Consider the following 20,709-nt stretch of genomic DNA (forward strand, 5'->3'; position numbering starts at 1 on the left):
GAGCAAGGTGGAGCCAAACTTGTCATGGTGAGGAGGTGACTTAGCGAGCTCTATCTAGATCTTTTTCTATCTAGATCTTTCCAACTTGACTGGTATGTTCCGTGCCTATTTTTAGGGGAAACTTTCCTCTCCCTAACAGTAGAGCCTGCTTGTGCATCCTTCCCCTCCTATTTAGGTACTAAACATGACCCAAAACTTCCTCTCTCGTTGGCCGAGTCCCTACCGGGCCTCACCCTCTGTCGGATGAGCCATTCTTCCTAATTGCCATTTTGATCAATATTTGAGCAAATCTGGCAGAATGAGCTGAATAAATAGGGCAGGACACCTAAGGAAGGAAGGACAACCACCTCATGCTCGAAGGGATATGAATGACCTATAAGGGAGGAGACAGAACCAAGGAAAGGTATTCAACCACAGCCCGATAACCTGGAAATACTTCGGTTCTACCTTCCCTAACAAAATAGGTTCTACCTTTGCTATGCTAAAAAAGATGATAACCCCCCAGCAATACCGTAGACCTATTCTCCGCGGACCTAATATATATCGATCTATCCTTATCTTATTGAATCTTCAGGAAGGTGGGATCCACTCCTGAGATTCTCGGGTGCTAAGATAGTTCAGACTAAGCAGACCTATCTGATCTGAAGACAGTATTGTAAGGACCTTTCTGGTACGTGATAACCTTACCTTATAGAGAGCTCTCTCTGCTTGCTTGTAATTTGACTCTTCGCTATCTCCGTTTGCTTCTAGCGCTTCTTGCTTCTAAGACCTTTCCTTCTAGGCCTGCTTGTCCATCATCACCTTGGCAAGTACTTCATTTATTTCTAATCATTGACAGAAATCCGAAGAAATGAGCAGGGGCTGAACAGACATGAATTGGATAGTAATTATAATGAATTAGAGAAGGTTCGAATCCTAGACACAGGCTTAGAAACTTTGTTTCATTGCCGTCTTTTTGGGAATTGATGATATTAACTGTCAAAGAAGCATTTTTGAGTTCCCCATATTGTCGAATAAGCATTTGTCCGCATGACTATTGGAAAGTCATTATACTAAAGCTTTTTAAAGCTTTGAAGGTGCTGAATGGAATGAAGGAACAAAAGGGCTGGTTAGTTTCTATTTGTGGGGTTAGGAGCTAGACCTATAGGCAGGCAGGAGAGGTATGTCGCTCGATCGAAGTGCCGGCTCGAAGCAACCAATCTTCACTTTCCTCCTCATATAAGATGACCATGCTTGCTTGGCTCTACCGCAATAAATCCCGGCCCCAACTCCCTTATCTATCCATCAGGGCCGGGCAGGAGCTCATTCATAAACGCAATCCTTCCATGAGTTAAGGTAAGACCTTTCCTGACCTTCCATCTCCGGGTGTGTTATCTACGGTGGCAGGCTGGCCCTTCTCAGTCAGATCAGGGTGAGCGAGCAACCGAAGCCTTTCTCTTTACCCGAGTAAGTTCAGGCATACCTGGACCTTTTAGCATAGGGTGGGCAGATCTTTCGTAACCTTACCAAAACATTTGTCAGGACCTGGAAAATGGTCGAACCAACCCTACCTAAGCTGTGAGGAGGGTTTCTCCTGCTTGAAGGACCTGAGCAGAGTGAAATAGAAAACTTGTCCCAGCCTTCAATATAATAGAAGGGCCCTCCCTGTTTACCTTTCCCTACCACCCACGTAACTCGGAGTTTATCGAACCAAGGTGAAGGTCATAATATTTTGGACCTGAGCCCCCTTATATTATATTGAAGTACCTTTCTCTCGCCTGATAAAAGGTGAGAACTTTGACCTCATTCCTCCTTCAGGGTTAATCGGGTATGGTGAGGGACTCACTATTCATATGGTGAGGATGCGCTTTAAGGCTCGACCACTATTTACCCACCCACCCCAATCCCCGAGGCCCGGTAGGGGCTCATTATTCATATGGTGAGGATGCGCTTTAAGGCTTGATCACTATTTACCCACCCAACCCAATCCCCGAGGCCCAGTAGGGTGAGGTAACGTGGGAGGAGACAAACAACTCTCTTTTGGGGTAGGGGCCCCAAAAGAGAGGACCGACAAAGGCTCGACTGATAAGGAGAGGAACTTGAGAACTAAAAGGCTGTCATCAACGTGCGAGGATGGGAGCAACTCTCTTTTGGGGGAGGGGCCCCAAAATCTGCCATCAACTTGAAGAACTATAAGGCTCGGATCAGGTTCGCTGATCAGGTTCCACTGGGTGTGAGGTTCGCTGTGAACTGATCAGGTTCACTGTTAGCTGTTGGGCCTAGTGTTTGTGCCGTCCCGTCATACCGTCCCGTCCGTGCTGGGAACTCCAGGTGTGTTGTCTCGTGCCTTGTTGTGCCATGTCCTGCTAGTTTTGATCGGTAGGTAGGTTCAACTATGTCCTTGAGGTTATAACATCCCTAGGCGTAAGTTAAGCAAGATCTATCTCAACGGGCAAGCAGCAATCGATAAAGAGCAGGTAGATCTTCCTTCGATCTTATAATGCAAGCAGCAATCTCGATAGCAGGTAGGTTCCACTGGTGGGCTGCTGAAGGTTAACTGTGGACTTTCGATTCGGTATTTTCACTATTTAACAATGGGGGACTTATATACCCTTTTTTTTCGAAGGACTTTGATTGGCTCGTGAAACAAATAAAAACACCTTCTATTCGGAGACTTTTCTTACTGAAGAAGCCGAAGCCATGGACTCCTTATGTGAACTCATTGGTAGCTCTCTAATAACTTGTGGTTTGGTTTCAATTTGTGCTTCCCATTGCTTAATGTATTCATCCTTTGCGCGCACCTTGGGAACTCTAGAGCCTCTAACTTGCACTTGATTATCCATCATTACCTACAGCTTTTCCTCACTTATCCCTCTCTTTTGCTCTATTTTCCGCATAAACTTGCCCTGATCATTACATTTGATGTCTTTAAGCATAATTAGTTAACTTTGCTTATGTTGTACTTTTGGTTTAGATTTTTGACATATAAACAGAGTTTCCGCAGCTGTTCAGCAATTCCGCAGCTGTTCAGAGATTCCGCAGCCTTTTTGTTGTTTGATATACTCCACGTGTCTTCTCAAGGAATGGTCCACATGGGCATGTTAGGTTGGATGTACACATGGATCGTATGCTATTGGTTGAGCCAAACCAGTCACGTATGCCTTTGGTCAACGCAGGTATTCCCTCGGTCAAACGGTCAAGTTCTAAACGGTGGCACGGGAGCCGTGAGCAGTTGGGACACGGAACTATAGCTGGCACCTCCTCCACGCCACGAAGACAGCTAAAGATAGGATCCAAACATAGATTTGTCTCCCATGATGATCGTTTCCCTCAAAAGTGCACGGAGTTGCCTACGTGTTTGCTGCACAAGTTAATTAGCTAAGACTGCGTGTTGCTGCGTAGTTAATAAGTTAGGCTGTAGTTGCTTAGTTCACGCAGAGAGTAGTTGCCTCTGTGCTTATAAATAAAGCGTGTGCCAACGCTTATAGATTAGCTTTTTGAATATTGTAATTGCTGCGCTGATTCTGTTATAAAAACTCTGTTTTAGAAGGTTGTTCCTACAACACTTTTCACTGTATTTTGACATGCTGGTTTTATAAAAAGAAGACTGTTCTGTTCACCTTTTCGTAGCTGATCTTTTAAGTTGGTTGCGTGGATGGAGGGCCCCCATCTATGACAGCCCGTGTACATAGTGTTTGATTTCATTTTCCTGCTTTAAGCAATTTCTATTTCTTTCATCATGTATAATAGTGTACCATTTGATCTCATGTCATTTCATTTCCAACATTTATTTTAAACTGATCAGTATTGTTCTTTTGCAGGTTTTTAACCCGGGATTGTTTTTGTCTTTGTGTATTTGCTTTATATCTGATGGTATTTTCAGTTGACATATTCAAAGTTGCTGCCTTTACTCTATTTTCATAGCTGATTTCTAGTTTAGTTTCTCAAAGTTGTATGTTAACATATTGATGGTCTCTTTATCATAAGTTGTTCATCTTTTAGAGATCAGAATACTAATAAATTACAGCTGGCTTTGAGTACTTTTTAGACTAATCTTTAACTACTTCCTAATCGTGCTTCACATAATTCCATATGCTGAAAGCAGAGAGTTAGGAAGAGCTGAACATTATAACTAGTCTTTAAAGTAGATTTTTCTCATTTTTTATCACTTTTTAAACTCATCTCTAACTACTTCCTAATCGTGTTTTACATAGTACCATATGTTGGAAGCAGAGAGTTAGGAAGATATAAACATTATCATTGGTTTTTAAAGTGGTTTTCTTACCTTTTTATTTGCAGCAGCATGAATAGTGTCTAGTGCCATTAGAAAGTGGTTCTTTGCTTTCAGTTTCATTTCAAGTTATTTCTTTCAAGCTTTTTCTTTGCAAGTTTAGAAGGTAGTTAGAAATCACCTGTAACACACACTCACTCATTTAGAAATCACCTTACACACACACTCACTCATCTGTTTATAAAATCTCCATTCCATCTTAGGAAGATAAATTGACCACAAACAACACCCCCAAACGACAAAAAGATCTAAGAGGTTGCTTAAGTACATATAGTACACCTTCACTTCATCAGCTTACGAGCCCCGGGTTGAAAATTAATGACATCAATTTAGAAACACTAAATTGACTAAACATTTTGGCGCCGTTGCCGGGGAAGTGAAATTAAGTAGCCATATTCTTAGAAAAAAAAAACATAAAAATTTCAAGGAAAGAAGTTGATAACCTATCAAAGTATGCTCTCCTCTTGCACTTCAAGGTGATCTGGAGGATCAGAAAAGAGAAATTTATTGATTTGGTACTTTCTAGAGTATGCTCTCTTCTTTCACCTAGAGTGAACTGGAAGATCAGAAAAAAGAACTATTAACTTGACTTGAAGAAAAATAATAAAAAAATGACATGCATAGAGCTAGAGATTCTAGGGGAAGGTTTTTAGCTAGAGCTTGAAGTTAAATTTTTACAAGTCAATCTGCTTCAAGGGATAGACAAGAGACACCTCCCTTATCTCCAACCGACACTCCTAGTCCTAGAATTCCTAGAATTCAAGAGCCAAGAGTTGACTCTCCTACACCTTCTATTGAATTTGAACCAGGAAGAGACTCTTCTCTTTCTCCTACAGAAAGACCAATTGTAATTGAGGAAGTGGAATCATCTGAAGAAGAAGGAGAAATCTCTTCTCATTCACCTTTTGTAGAGGAACCAGAAGATTTTGAAATCCCTAGGAGAACCATCATGGCAGAGGAAGAAGGAGGTGGTAGAGGTAGAGGTAGAGGTAGAGGAGGAGGAAGAAACAACAACAATAATGGAGGTAGAGGTCCCCTTGGAGGAGGAAATAGAGATGGGGATAATTCATTTGGGTTTCCCATTGTTAATGAGGATTCCCGAGCCACTATGAAAAACATATCACCATCTGTCCTCCCAAATTTCCATGGGTTAAGAACTGAGGACCCTGAAACATTTTTATTTGAGTTTGAAGTGGTGTGTCGAACTTATGACTACCTGGATGACTCTCAGAAACTCAAATTGTTCCCTTCAACACTGAAGGATCAAGCCTTGAAATGGTTCATGGGGTTACTCACTCAATCCATTAGGTCTTGGGATGAAATGAAACAGACATTTTTGGATAGGTATTTGGACTATTGTATGCCTACTAATCACAAGGACGAGGTTTTTAAAATGATACAAAGAGAAGATGAGAGCTTAGAAGATTTACTTGAAAGATTTCAATATAACTTGAAAAGAGCAAAAATGAGTAGCTTGGATGAAGAGACCTTAAAATCCCTCTTATTAAAAGCCATTAGGGATGAATGGATAGATATCTTAAACATGATGGGGAAAGGGGATATTTCTCAACTTTCACTCAATGATATAGCAGAACTTTGTATCCATCTCTCAAGAGGCAAATCAAAAACTCAAAAAGGGCCTAGAGATCCTTCTCTCCTTAGAGCAAATAAATCTGCAACAGGATCAGTAAGTAGGGCTGAAATCGGCAATATGCTTGATGAATTCAAAACTGACATCTTAGGGAGTCTTAGTGAACAACTAGATACCCTTAAGATTCACAATAAACAAAAAGCAGAAGCTGAGGCTTTGGCCATTTTTTGCCCGAAATGTAGAAAGAAACATGCTTTAAGGGAATGTCCCTTGGACACACATGTTGTAGAAACATGTGTAACTTGCTCAGAAACTCATGAGACTAAGGATTGTCCTTCAATACCTGGCCTCAAAGAAGTCTTTCAAGAGGATCCAAATACACTTGAATCTCTCTGTTTTATTGCAAGGAGACCTTGGCAAGGGCAACAGAATCAAGGGTTTAACAACTCTATGAATTCTCAATCCCAACCAAATTGGAATCCTTGGCAACAACCTTGGCCTCAACCTCAAAATGCTTTTCAAGCATGGATGCAAAGCATGCAAAATCCTTATGGGAGATTTGCTCAATTCTATCAATATCCTCCATCATTTCAGAATCAGCAGGCTCCACAACTTCCAAATCAAGGTCAACAACTATCATTGCCATACCCTCAACAACAACAACCTCCTCCACAAAATCAAAATTCTCAACTATCGCTTCAATCCCAGCAGAAATCAAATCAACTTCCCTCTCAGCCATTACCAAATCCAAATAATAGGAACCCTCAAAATGCTTACATGATGGAAGGTCAACCATTCCCTACCTATATGGTTGTTCCTCTCAATGAAGTACAACTCAAATCAGGTAGAATCTTAGATCAACCTTCTACAAGTGTTCAACAACCAATCATTTCTGAGGAAGAATCTCTCAAAGTCAATAAGGGTTCTGAAGTATCACTTCAAAACCAAAATATCCAAAAAGAAAAAGAAAAAGAATCAACCTCTACAACTCCCATAGTTGAGCAACCTACACCTTTAGCTACACCTCCTTTTCCTGAAAGATTACAAATTGACAAAGGAGTGGAAAAGAAAATATGGGTGCCTGACTATAGTTTTCTAGATGAATTGAAGAATGTCTGTATGAAGATCCCCTTGTTACAAGCCATTAAGGAAATTCCCATTCTAGCGAAGACAATAAAGGAGTTGAGTTTGAAGAAAACAGGAAAGAGAACCAGAGATACCAAAAGGATACATCTAGTTGGAAAAATTGCAGACATTATGATGGGTAAGATTACCATGCAAAAGTATGTGGATCCCGGTAGCCCTATTGTCAAGACTCATATTAATGGGGTTGAAATCCCAAATACTTTGATTGATTTAGGAGCCGCTATCAACATCATGAGTAGACAGACCATGGATCAGTTAAAGCTTCCTAACCTTCTCTTCACACCTACTTTACTGCAACTTGCAAATAGATCAATCATTAAACCTGATGGTGTATTGGAAGACATTCCAGTCTCCCTAGACTCTTGGGAATATCCAGTTGATTTTATGATTTTAACTCCCAATAACAATCTAGGAGGACATCCTCTTATCTTAGGAAGACCTTGGTTAGCAACAGTTGATGCTTTTATCAGTTGTAGGTCTGGGGACATGTATATATCAGATGGTAATTCCACCAAGAAATTCAACTTGTATCCTCCAGCAAAGGCAATAACAGAAATAGGAGAAGATGAGTGGGTTGATGATGAGGATACTATTCAACCTGTTCTAACCATCTCTGAGATCAGTGAGGATAGTCAAATTCTAAATACATTAGAAAATTTAGAAATACCTTTAGAATATGACTCTACACAGTTTCAGTTAGATGCAGACATTGAATATCTCTCCTCTAGACAGATGTCTCTCTTCTCAATGGAAGAGTTTGGTAGTTCTACAGTTGAAATCCTTCCAGGAAAAACATTGAACATTAACAAAAACTTGGAAAGACCACAACAAGAAGAATTAACTAAACTTTTGCAAAAAAATTCCACTGCATTTGCATGGGAATACACTGACATGAAAGGAATCGATCCTAAGACTTGTATTCATCACATCTATATTGAAGAAAACAGCAGACCTATTAGGCAACCACAAAGAAGGATGAATCCAAACCTTAGGGAAATCGTGAAAGAAGAACTCCAGAAATTGCTCAAGGTAAACTTCATTTACCCCATTTCAGATAGCCAATGGGTTTCTCCCTTGGTTATAGTGCCCAAAAAGAATGGTAAATGGAGAGTTTTCATTGATTATCGAGAATTGAACAAGGCAACCTTAAAGGATCATTTCCCTCTACCTTTTATTGATCAGGTACTAGACACTTTAGCAGGTAAAAAGTATTTCTCATTTCTGGATGGTTTTAGTGGGTATAATCAAATTCAGGTAGCACCTGAAGATCAAGACAAAACCACATTTACTTGTCCTTGGGGAACTTTTGCCTACCGAGTACTCCCTTTTGGATTGTGCAATGCACCCGCTACATTTCAAAGGGCTGTACTAGGAATATTTTCAGATCTGATTCATGATTGTGTAGAGGTATACATGGACGATTTCACAATTTATGGTAATACATTTGAAGAAGCTTTGGAAAATTTGGAAAAAGTACTGATAAGATGTAAGGAAACAAATCTTTCTTTAAGTCATGAAAAGTGTTTTATGATGTTTACTGAAGGGATTGTTTTAGGACATCATATTTCAGGAGATGGGATTAAGGTTGATAGATCCAAAGTTGAAGTCATCTCTAAGTTACCTGTTCCAAATTGACAGAAAGATGTTAGAAGTTTTCTTGGGTTTACTGGATATTACAAAAGATTTATTGAAAACTTCACTAAGATAGCATCTCCTCTTTTCAAATTGCTTACCAAAGACTGTGAGTTCAAATGGGATCCTGAGTGTCAATCTGCCTTTGAAGCTTTAAAGACTAGAATATCTGAAGCACCCATCTTAAGGGGGCCAAATTGGAAACTCTCTTTCCACATTTCTACTGATGCTTCAGATACAGCTCTAGGAGCTGTTTTGGGACAAAAGGATTTGATCCCTTATGCCATTTATTACACCAGTAAAAACTTGACTCCCACTGAGTTAAATTATACTGTTACAGAAAAAGAGTTCTTAGCTGTGGTACATGCGATCAATAAGTTTAGACACTACATAACCGGCTATGAAACCTTTGTCCATACTGATCACTCTGCCATAAGATATTTAATGAACAAACCTGTTACTAATGGTAGAGTTACAAGATGGCTTTTACTCTTACAAGAATTCAACATTACTGTGTTAGATAGACCTGGGAAACAAAACACAGTAGTTGATTTCTTGTCTAGAATCCAAAACACTAATGAGGATTCTCCAGTAGAAGATAAGTTTCCAGATGAATACTTGTTTGCAGTAACCACCAAGACTCCTTGGTATGCAGATATGGCTAATTATCTAGTTACAGGGAAGCTTCCTCTACACTTATTTCCTAATGAGAAAAGGAAAATCATTCAGGAGATTTCACATTATTCTTGGATTTCTAATTAATTGTTCAAAACAGGGCCAGATTGTATAATCAGAAGGTGTGTTCGGGAAGATGAAATGCCTGATATCCTTAAGGCATGTCATGATGAACCATGCGGCGGGCACTTTGCTGACAAGAGGACAGCCTATAAAATCCTTTCTCTAGGATATTATTGGCCTTCTCTCTTTAAAGATGCAAAGCAGTATGTTAGAAGGTGTGACAGCTGCCAAAGAGTTGGGAGACCAACTCCTTCAAATGAAATGCCACTACAGCCTCAGGTATGCATCGAACCCTTTGAGAAATGGGCTCTAGATTTCGTTGGACCAATTAATCCACCATCAAAGCAAAAGAAGTATATACTGGTTTGTACTGATTATGTTACTAAGTGGGTAGAAGCCAAGGCATTGCCTTCTGCCACTGAAAATTCAGTTGTTCAATTTCTTTTTGAGGATATTTTCACTCGTTTTTGTGTCCCAAGGGAAATTGTAATAGATCAGGGCAGCCAATTTACATCTGAATTGATGGAGAAGCTGATGGAGGCAGGGAAAATTTTAAGAACCCCCCCTAAATTTACATTTATAATAAATGGGCGAATCTCCATGGTATATAGGAAAAATGGAAGGCGATTTTATCAATAATATGATATGTATGTATAATTTTTTGGCGAATCTCTCACCAGGCATGGCGAATATTTTACTCAATTATAAAATCTTGTGTTTATTGAATACACAAATGAAATCATTGCATTTCTTTAAAATATCTTTTGAAATCAAAATTACCGAAATTACATATCGATAACCTAGTGGGTGTAGGATAAAATTCACCCGTGCCATTCAGAGAAAGCATGAGAAAAAACCTAATACTATATATAAAACCAAGAAAAATTCAAATTCATCACTTCTAGGGACCTCGTAACCACCCTGCCAATACACAAGTATGTTCCTGTTTTCAATTAGAAAAATTACCCAAATTACAATCTGTTTACTCCAGCATATGTTGGAAAGTTATAGAAGGATGACTAGTGCAACCAATCCATTCCTTTTAGTCATGGATTTGTTTCAGTTTAAAATAGAAGTATACAAATATAATTGTCCAATGTCTATGCTTTAACCATTCACCTTAAGATGTTTTTACAATATAATTTCCTAACTCTATTTAATATCTTCATTATCATAAAAACCAACCTATATCCATCTTAACTCCACATCTACCACTCTTAGGGGGATGAAATCTATTTATCCCTCTGATCACTTGTTCGACCCAGAATTAAGATGGATCTAAGATGATAAAATTTCCCCTTTAAATAGTCTATGCTCACATGAATACCATGGTATTACCATGCATCAATACCATGGGTTATCATAAACCTGGAGCTTAAAAATTACTATTAGTAATTTATAAAAATTAATAAAACTAATAGTTGATTTTTATTTGATTTTTTATTTTAACCAAGCTAAAATGTTTAACATACATTAAATTATAACATCCATTTTTACTCTTGATCGGATCAAATATTTTTTCACTCTATGCTAGTTTGCATATCACGATATTTGATACCTCTCAGGGGTTAGTAGATCCAGAGTAAAGGTGGATCTATGTTGGTTTAATTCCCTCATTTAAATAGGCTACATTCCAGGTGAATACCATGGGTCAATACCATGTGCCATTTTGGTGAATACCACGGGTGAATACCATGTGCCATTTTGGTGAATACCATGGGTGAATACCATGTGCCATTTTTATTTTCATTAATACTAATATTAGGGTTAATAATGTTTTTTTTCATGGTATTAATAACAATCTAGTCCATGGTATTTGTCCCATAGTATTTTTCCCATGGTTTCACCTAAATATAACGCATTTTTTGAGCGTTCGTAAATATAAGGTGACTTATGGAGTAAATATAAAAAAATGGTTTATTTGTTTACCATACCTCTCGTTTATTTATATTTTTATTAATTTACCATACCTCTTTTACAAATATGGTATTTGGCACATAGGATTCACTTAAATAAAACCTCTTTCTTGAGCCTTCATAAATAAAACGAGGGTTATGGACTAAATATAAAAAGAGGTTTTATTTATTTACCATGCATCTAGTTTATTTATATTTTTATTTATTTACCATACCTTTTGAGTAAGTATAAAAAGACGTTTTATTTATTTACCATACCTCCACTTTACTTATATTTTTATTTGTTTACGCCCTTGCATGTATATAAGGTGACTTATGGAGTAAATATAAAAAATGTTTTATTTATTTACCATACCTCTCATTTATTTATATTTTTATTAATTTACCATACCTCTTTTATAAATATGGTGTTTGGGCCTTTGGCCCATAGGATTCACTTAAATAAACCTATTCTTGAAAATGGGCGAATGGATTCACTTAAATAAAACCTATTCTTGAAAATGGGTGAATGGAAGGTTGTAACTCCTAATTTCGAGGGCTAAATTTACCTTTTTTACCCTCTCCCTTAAAATAAGGTGGGCTATTTGAGGTGATTTGTAAAAATGTACTATGATACAAAATATTCGCCCACTAAAAATTTAAAACCCCTTAATTTCGCGAAAGGGCGAACATTCGCCCCTAAAATTTTCTATGGATGGAGGAATATAAGATCAAGCACAGAACATCTACTCCCTACCATCCGCAATCCAATGTCCAAGTGGAATCTACCAATAAAGTTCTTGAAGGCATCATCACCAAGACTGTTCATCTTCATAGAAGAGATTGGGCGGAAAGGCTTCCTGAAGCCTTATGGGCCTATCGAACCACATGGAGGAACACAACAGGACATTCTCCCTATGAACTTGTTTATGGGAAGGAAGTCCTGCTTCCCATTGAGTTCCAAATAAAGACCTTCAAGATGGCAGTCCAATTGGGAATGAGCCTCTCAGAAGCCCAAAAACACAGAATGGACCAGCTAAATGAGCTAGATGAAATAAGACAAGATGCAATTCTAAGGACCGATCTAGTTCAGCACCAAAGATCTAAATGGCATGATCGTCATATCAAAGAAAGAAAGTTTCAGAAAGGAGATTGGGCTCTATTGTTTGATTCAAAGTTTAAGGACTTCAAAGGAAAATTTCAACTCATTGGCTTGGGCCATATGAGGTTGATGAAGTCTTTAATAATGGAGCAGTTCGAGTGAAAACTATTGATGAATTTCATACTCCTCTTATTGTGAATGGCCATCGCCTGAAAATCTACCAGAGGCCACTCTCAAAACAGGAATTTGTCAAGTTGTTTAAAGAAGATTCTGCAATCAGGTTGGTGGAGAAGGATTCTTCTCCTCCATCAGCCTAATCTTTGGTTTTTGAAAAAAAAAAAAAGGAAAAAAAAAAGAAAAGAATAAATGTATAAGCCTGAAAACCAATCTCTGATTGGCAGTCTTATGCAAAAAACCTGAGGTGAAAATCAGGGTCACCTGACACCTCATGTTTTCCAAAAAAAAATAAAAAATCTCTCTCTCTTCCATCTCATTTCACCATTTCATCCACTTCATTCACCATCTTATTCATTCAACCACTCTCACTCCACCTCATTTCTTTCCATTCATCCATCCATTACATTCCATCCACCAATAAAGTCAGTGTCAGATTTATTTTTACACAGCTAAAGTTGTTTTGTGCAGTCAGAAGGGTATTTCTACAGTTTCTGCAGCTGAGGAGCAATTCCGCAGCCAATATCCCAATTCCGCAGCCAATACACTTTCTGCACCTGCATAAAAAAAACACAGTCTGTTTAAAGAAGGAATCTGCAGTCCAAAGGTCATCAGCAAAAATTGAAAGGTCATGTAGCAGCAACAAACAATGAAAGGTTGATGTCATATAAGCAAAAGGAATCAAAACGCGGACACCTAAGGTATGATCTAATTTCTAAACCTATGGTTATAACATTTTGCATAGTTTACGGGTTGTGTTTTTTGCCATTCAATGTAATGATTGCCAATCCTCTCCATTACTCGACCGAAATCCTCGTATCTCTCAGCCTTAACAGCCACCATTCATCACGATTTAAAAGCCCACACACGGTTGCGTTTCCATTTAAATTTTTGTACCTAAGTGACGTAGACAATTGTACTACGACTCTCTGCGTTATGATTCCGCAGCCAAATGTACACTCATGACCGAAGTCTAAGGACTTAACCATTTCTTCCCATCATTCATAACCCTCCTACGCATGTATTATCTCATTCACGCAGTTGTTTCACTTCCGCATTTTCCTTGCTTTCCACTGCTCTGCCTTATTCACCACTCTGTCATCATAACCATACTCTGTTTCGTTTCTCTCCTCTGCTAAACTTTGACCACTGTTGTGAATGTATTACGGCTGTTGTGTTGAAGCCGTAAGTCTACTGTGTGGAAACCACTGTTGAAACCGTATAACCCTTCCTCAAGAGTATTAAAACAGAGCCGTAAAACAGAGCCAGAGAATCGATGGGTAAACTTCTGAGGGTAGAGCCAGAGGGCTCCAAATTTCTTGAAGGATATCCCCAAGTGAAAGACCCTTTGCAAAAGGCAAATTGGCTCCAGTGCATTCAAAAATTCAAGGGTTATCATAGAAAGGTCACAAAGACTTTTGCACGTTCTTTCAAAGAGAAAGACAACCAAGTGGAGATAGGAGATCTGAAATTCATAGTCACCGAGAGCAGTTTGGCACAGGCCACTTCACTACCACAAACTGGGGAGAGATGGTTCAAAAACCAATCAGTACAAGACCAGCAATGGAAGCAAATTCTGAAGAATCCAGGTATGGACACTAGCATCTTTACAAAAGGAATCCCTGTTAATCTTGTCAAAGAAGAATGGACAACTCTGCTTCTACTAGTACAAAAATTCTTTACATGTGAGGGAAGGTTTGGAGTTCTATATGTTTATCATGCCAAAATTATGATGCATTTCTTAGGAGAGCATGACATTAACCTTCCATACTTTTTACTCTCAAGCCTTAGAAAAATGTGCTCAAAAGTCCAAAGAAACCCAAGAAACATTGAGCCACATTTATACCATCATGGGCTTGTCAAAATACTAGTTGAAGAACAATTAAAGGCTAAAAGGGATACCTGGGAAAGATTTCTTGTGAGAAACCACTTCGAAGAGGCAGGAAAAGCCTCTGTGCCTAGAAAGAGTAGAAGAAAAAGAGAAGAGGTTACCCCAGAAACTGTTGTCCAAGAAGAAACCGTCCAAGACCTTGTTGAAGAAGAAAATGTTGCCCATCATTCTGAACATGAAATTGACCCTGAACCTGCTGTAGACATTGATCAAACAGCCCAAGGAATCATTACAGAAACCCTGCAAGAAATTGTACAAGAAGCTGCTCAAAAGAAAAAGGAGAGTAGGAAGAAACAAAAGAAATATAAAGGAAAAGCCATAGCCCAAGAAACCTACCTTACTCCTAAGAATTCCAGTGAAGAGGACACTCAGCCATTGGCACATAGGTTGGCCCAACTTCATGAGGCTGCCCTTTCCAAGAAGATGCAAAAACAAAAACAGAAGCAACAAAAAGAAAAACAGAGCATCACCACCGTGAGAAGGAGCAGCAGGTTACAAAGCAAAATGGGGGCCACAAAGAATAAAGAGTCATTATTTATTGACTTGAGCACACCTAAAAAGGTTGCTACAAGACTTGACTTTGAGAAAAGCTCTCCACATGTTGAGCAGGTTGAGACTAGCCCTCCACGTGAGGAAAGTCCTTTTGAGCATGAGCCTGAATTTGAACATGAACCTGAATTTGAGCATGAGCCTAGTCCAAAGAGGTCACCAGAGATTGACCCAGACCAGCAGAGAGTATATAACTACTTGGAAACATTAGAACAAGCTGTTGTTGGTCCAAGCACTGTTCTACCTCTTGAACAGCAAGTTCAATCACTGAAGCAAGAAGTATTTGAGCTAGAGGTACTAAATCGCCACATCAAACAAGAAAATGAAAAACTGAAGGAACAGAGCAATGTGGACAAGATGGTCCAAGATAATACCATGCTTCATATGGGCCTTTGGCAAAAGGAAAACAAGAAGCTCAAGAAGAAATGCAGGAAATTAAGCAGAGCTTTGATCAATTTAAAATTCAGATGTTTGATGAAAAGACCAAGAGTCAATGTGGCCACACAGAGGAAGAGGAGAAGACTAGATGTCTTAGCAGAGGCATCTCAGCAGGTGGATTGAACAATGTTTTCGTTTCATGAGGACATGCAACACCCTCGTAGTGGGGGTATGTAGAGCCTCTAACTTGCACTTGATTATCCATCATTACCTACAGATTTTCCTCACTTATCCCTCTCTTTTGCTCTATTTTCCGCATAAACTTGCCTAGATCATTACATTTGATGTCTTTAAGCATAATTAGTTAAATTTGCTTATTTTGTACTGTTTGTTTAGATTTTTGACATATAAACAGAGTTTCCGCAGCTGTTCAGCAATTCCGCAGCTGTTCAGCAATTCCGCAGCTGTTCAGAGATTCCGCAGCCTTTTTGTTGTTTGATATACTCCACGTGTCTTCTCAAGGAATGGTCCACATGGGCATGTTAGGTTGGATGTACACATGGATCGTATGCTATTGGTTGAGCCAAACCAGTCATGTATGCCTTTGGTCAACGCAGGTATTCCCTCGGTCAAACGGTCAAGTTCTAAACGGTGGCACGGGAGCCGTGAGCAGTTGGGACACGGAACTATAGCTGGCACCTCCTCCATGCCACGAAGACAGCTAAAGACAGGATCCAAACATAGATTTGTCTCCCATGATGACCGTTTCCCTCAAAAGTGCACGGAGTTGCCTACGTGTTTGCTGCACAAGTTAATTAGCTAAGACTGCGTGTTGCTCCGTAGTTAATAAGTTAGGCTGTAGTTGCTTAGTTCACCCAGAGAGTAGTTTCCTCTGTGCTTATAAATAAAGTGTGTGCCAACGCTTATAGATTAGCTTTTTGAATATTGTAATTGCTGCGCTGATTCTGTTATAAAAACTCTGTTTTAGAAGGCTGTTCCTAGAACACTTTTCACTGTATTTTGACATGCTGGTTTTATAAAAAGAAGACTGTTCTGTTTACCTTTTCGTAGCTGATCTTTTAAGTTGGTTGCGTGGATGGAGGGCCCCCATCTATGACAGCCCGTGTACATAGTGTTTGATTTCATTTTCCTGCTTTAAGCAATTTCTATTTCTTTCATCATGTATAATAGTGTACCATTTGATCTCATGTCATTTCATTTCCAGCATTTATTTTAAACTGATCAGTATTGTTCTTTTGCAGGTTTTTAACCCGGGATTTTTTTTGTCTTTGTGTATTTGCTTTATATCTGATGGTATTTTCAGTTGACATATTCAAAGTTGCTGCCTTTACTGTATTTTCATAGCTGATTTCTAGTTTAGTTTCTCAAAGTTGTATGTTAACATATTGATGGTCTCTTTATCATAAGTTGTTCATCTTTTAGAGATCAGAATACTGATAAATTACAGCTGGCTTTGAGTACTTTTTAGACTAATCTTTAACTACTTCCTAATCGTGCTTCACATAATTCCATATGCTGAAAGCAGAGAGTTAGGAAGAGCTGAACATTATAACTAGTCTTTAAAGTAGATTTTTCTCATTTTTTATCACTTTTTAAACTCATCTCTAACTACTTCCTAATCGTGTTTTACATAGTACCATATGTTGGAAGCAGAGAGTTAGGAAGAGATAAACATTATCATTGGTTTTTAAAGTGGTTTTCTTACCTTTTTATTTGCAGCAGCATGAATAGTGTCTAGTGCCATTAGAAAGTGGTTCTTTGCTTTCAGTTTCATTTCAAGTTATTTCTTTCAAGCTTTTTCTTTGCAAGTTTAGAAGGTAGTTAGAAATCACCTGTAACACACACTCACTCATTTAGAAATCACCTTACACACACACTCACTCATCTGTTTATAAAATCTCCATTCCATCTTAGGAAGATAAATTGACCACAAACAACACCCCCAAACGACAAAAAGATCTAAGAGGTTGCTTAAGTACATATAGTACACCTTCACTTCATCAGCTTACGAGCCCCGGGTTGACAATTAATGACATCAATTTAGAAACACTAAATTGAATAAACATTTTGGCGCCGTTGCCGGGGAAGTGAAATTAAGTAGCCATATTCTTAGAAAAAAAAAAAACATAAAAATTTCAAGGAAAGAAGTTGATAATCTAACAAAGTATGCTCTCCTCTTGCATTTCAAGGTGATCTGGAGGATCAGAAAAGAGAAATTTATTGATTTGGTAGTTTCTTGAGTATGCTCTCTTCTTGCACCTAGAGTGAACTGGAAGATCAGAAAAAAGAACTATTAACTTGAATTGAAGAAAAATAATAAAAAAATGACATGCATAGAGCTAGAGATTCTAGGGGAAGGTTTTTAGCTAGAGGTCGAAGTTCAATTTTTACAAGTCCATCTGCTTCAAGGGATAGACAAGAGACACCTCCCTTATCTCCAACCGACACTCCTAGTCCTAGAATTCCTAGAATTCAAGAGCCAAGAGTTGACTCTCCTACACCTTCTATTGAATTTGAACCAGGAAGAGACTCTTCTCTTTCTCCTACAGAAAGACCAATTGTAATTGAGGAAGTGGAATCATCTGAAGAAGAAGGAGAAATCTCTTCTCATTGACCTTTTGTAGAGGAACCAGAAGATTTTGAAATCCCTAGGAGAACCATCATGGCAGAGGAAGAAGGAGGTGGTAGAGGTAGAGGTAGAGGTAGAGGAGGAGGAGGAAACAACAACAATAATGGAGGTAGAGGTCCCCTTGGAGGAGGAAATAGAGATGGGGATAATTCATTTGGGTTTCCCATTGTTAATGAGGATTCCCAAGCCACTATGAAAAACATATCACCATCTGTTAAAAAACTCTTAACTTCACTCCATTTCCATGAAAACTTAAGTGAAACCGCAGGTTTGCTTAAGAGCTCAAAGCCACATTTCTTGTGTAAAGTTTTATCTATCCCCACACCCCCAAGCCTAGGTGATTCGATTTCATGCACCTAGCGCTTTGCCTCATATTCATACTAACATTTTAACTCTATTATGTAGCTCCCACTTATATATCCCCTCCCCTATTATGCATTAAAATACACAAAAACCCAAAAAACATTATAAATATCCCGCCGCAGCCTAATATGGCTATACTTTAATTTTCCCGGGAGTCATTGGTCCACCTAGGACCAATAACAACCCACCACCTGTTCCGCTGGGATTTGTTTGACCCCTGGTTAAGCAAATAACCATATTTTGCCGCGCAGTAATAGTGGGATTTAATTAATATCTGATTAATTAAATAACCGCGTTTATTAAACCCATAACCAAAGGTTTAAACCCCGTCAAACAATATTTAATGGCTAAATATTAGTGCGGGTCCCGTAGCATAAACCGCTGCCACCTACGCCTCCCATCAACCGTTCGATCACGCCCTCAAGATCCAACGACTCTCGTTAATATTGGAGCCGCCCCCACGTTCGACCATTAGCTCCCGATAGAAAGCGGTTTTCCCACCGTACCCCGGGACGCATGTCCCCTTTCCACTGCATCGGGCCCACTCTGACATAAACCACCCCATACAAAAAGCGATCCGATGGAAACCACATACCGCCTCTTGTTCCTGCCGCGCACGTCATCCACCACGTCTGCACTCGCGTCAGCGCCCGCGTTACTATTTTGTCCGCCGTGTCTGCCATGTCATCCGTCCATGTTAGAGACCACCTCACCTTCCATACACTGCTATGCGACAAAGATACGTCATGATGACGTCATCCCAAAAAAGTGCCAAAAAAGCCCGAATTTTGTCAAAAGTCGCGAAAATCATGGTTTTTTGTTTATTTTTGTTTTATTGGTTGCGGAGAGTGTGCATGGGGATTACGTTCAAATCGCCACCAACGCTTCAGTCCGCCACCCAAGCGAGTTCAACCTGCAAACCTGACCCCCTCAGCTCACTTTGCAACTACATTTTGTGCCAAGTGCCTGTAAAACAGGTATTGATTCAACAGTAGCCCGTAAACCTTGTTTTTACGAAATTTCTCTGTTACAATCACCAGAAAAGCTAAAATTCGAGTAAATTGCACCACTACCTTTATAAACCTGTGCATTTCAAGTTATTGTTCATCATTGTAGCCAAAGAAAACCTGCAAGCCTCTTCTCCTCTGTAAATTGCCCACTCCTTTGTATTTCAAGCCCATTTCTGTGGGCAAAATCTCAGAAAATGCCCAAATCCTAAGTCAAAATTGCCAAATTCACTCCTGAAAGAGCACCATTTCCCCTGCTTCTATCCACCTTCCCGACCAAACTCTACAAATTCTAGGTTCACTGTGAATTTCATCAAAATCAGCAATTTTTGGGAACATAACTCACTCTTTGATTTTCTGAGGAAAAATAAAACCAGTGTTTTATTGTTTATTGCTCCAAAACTCCAACTGCAACTTAAAGAGTCATCTAACAAACTGAACATGGAGGCTCCAGTGGCCCTGAATATTGCACCCTTGAATGCACCTCATAAGGAGTTGGAGTGGCTACCTCTTGCTGACAGAGATTTCCAGATCAATGATATGGAGGGAGACAAGCCTCACCTTCAGGCTTTCTGTGAAATAAGGAATAGCTACAGGAACAAAGCTGACATATTTGGAATATGGGAGTCTAATATGCCTATTTACTACCTGCCTTCAGTGAATGTCTTCCCTGACCTCATCCATCAATGTTGTGCTAATTATGAGCCTTCTCAAAGGGCAGTGATGGACCCTTCTAGAAATGTCCTCTTTTACATCACCCCTCAGTCTATAAATGAGATGCTGCAATTCAAGCCAACTCAGCCTTTGGTCCCTCTCTCCATGAAACAGTTGCTGGATCAAGCCTCAAAGTTGTCCTCTGCAGAAGTTGACCGAATTGCCAAGATGTTCATGCCTCCAGAATGCTACTCTAGATACACACTTCCCTATCACCATGCCTGGTTTGATGAGCCTGGAAGATTGGTCATAGACATGATTTCTTACATCCTGGGATTCAGAACAAGTGAAATTGTGGATGAAACTGTCTTGGCTCTAATGTCCATGTTTGCTCCAGGACAGCCCCCTGCTGTCAAGTATGATTATGCCACCTACATAGCTAACAAAATTCATGAGCAGTTCATGAATTTGGACAGAGAAAGAGTGTTCAAATACACTTCATATATATATCATTTGCTGTTGTACTATCAATCTGATAGTTTCCCAGTTTTCCTTAAAAAATTGGATGCTAAGGGGGAGCGAAGGTCTGTGATATTTTGGACCCCAGTATTCCATCAAGTTCAAAGCTCCCCATATACATATTGTGAGTTTATTGACCTTTTCATCTAT

The sequence above is a fragment of the Pinus tabuliformis genome, chromosome 3_2 (genome assembly GCF_031772625.1).
Source record: "Pinus tabuliformis cultivar Carrire ecotype Pingquan chromosome 3_2, CPIR1, whole genome shotgun sequence".
In the NCBI taxonomy this organism is placed as follows: Eukaryota; Viridiplantae; Streptophyta; class Pinopsida; order Pinales; family Pinaceae; genus Pinus; species Pinus tabuliformis.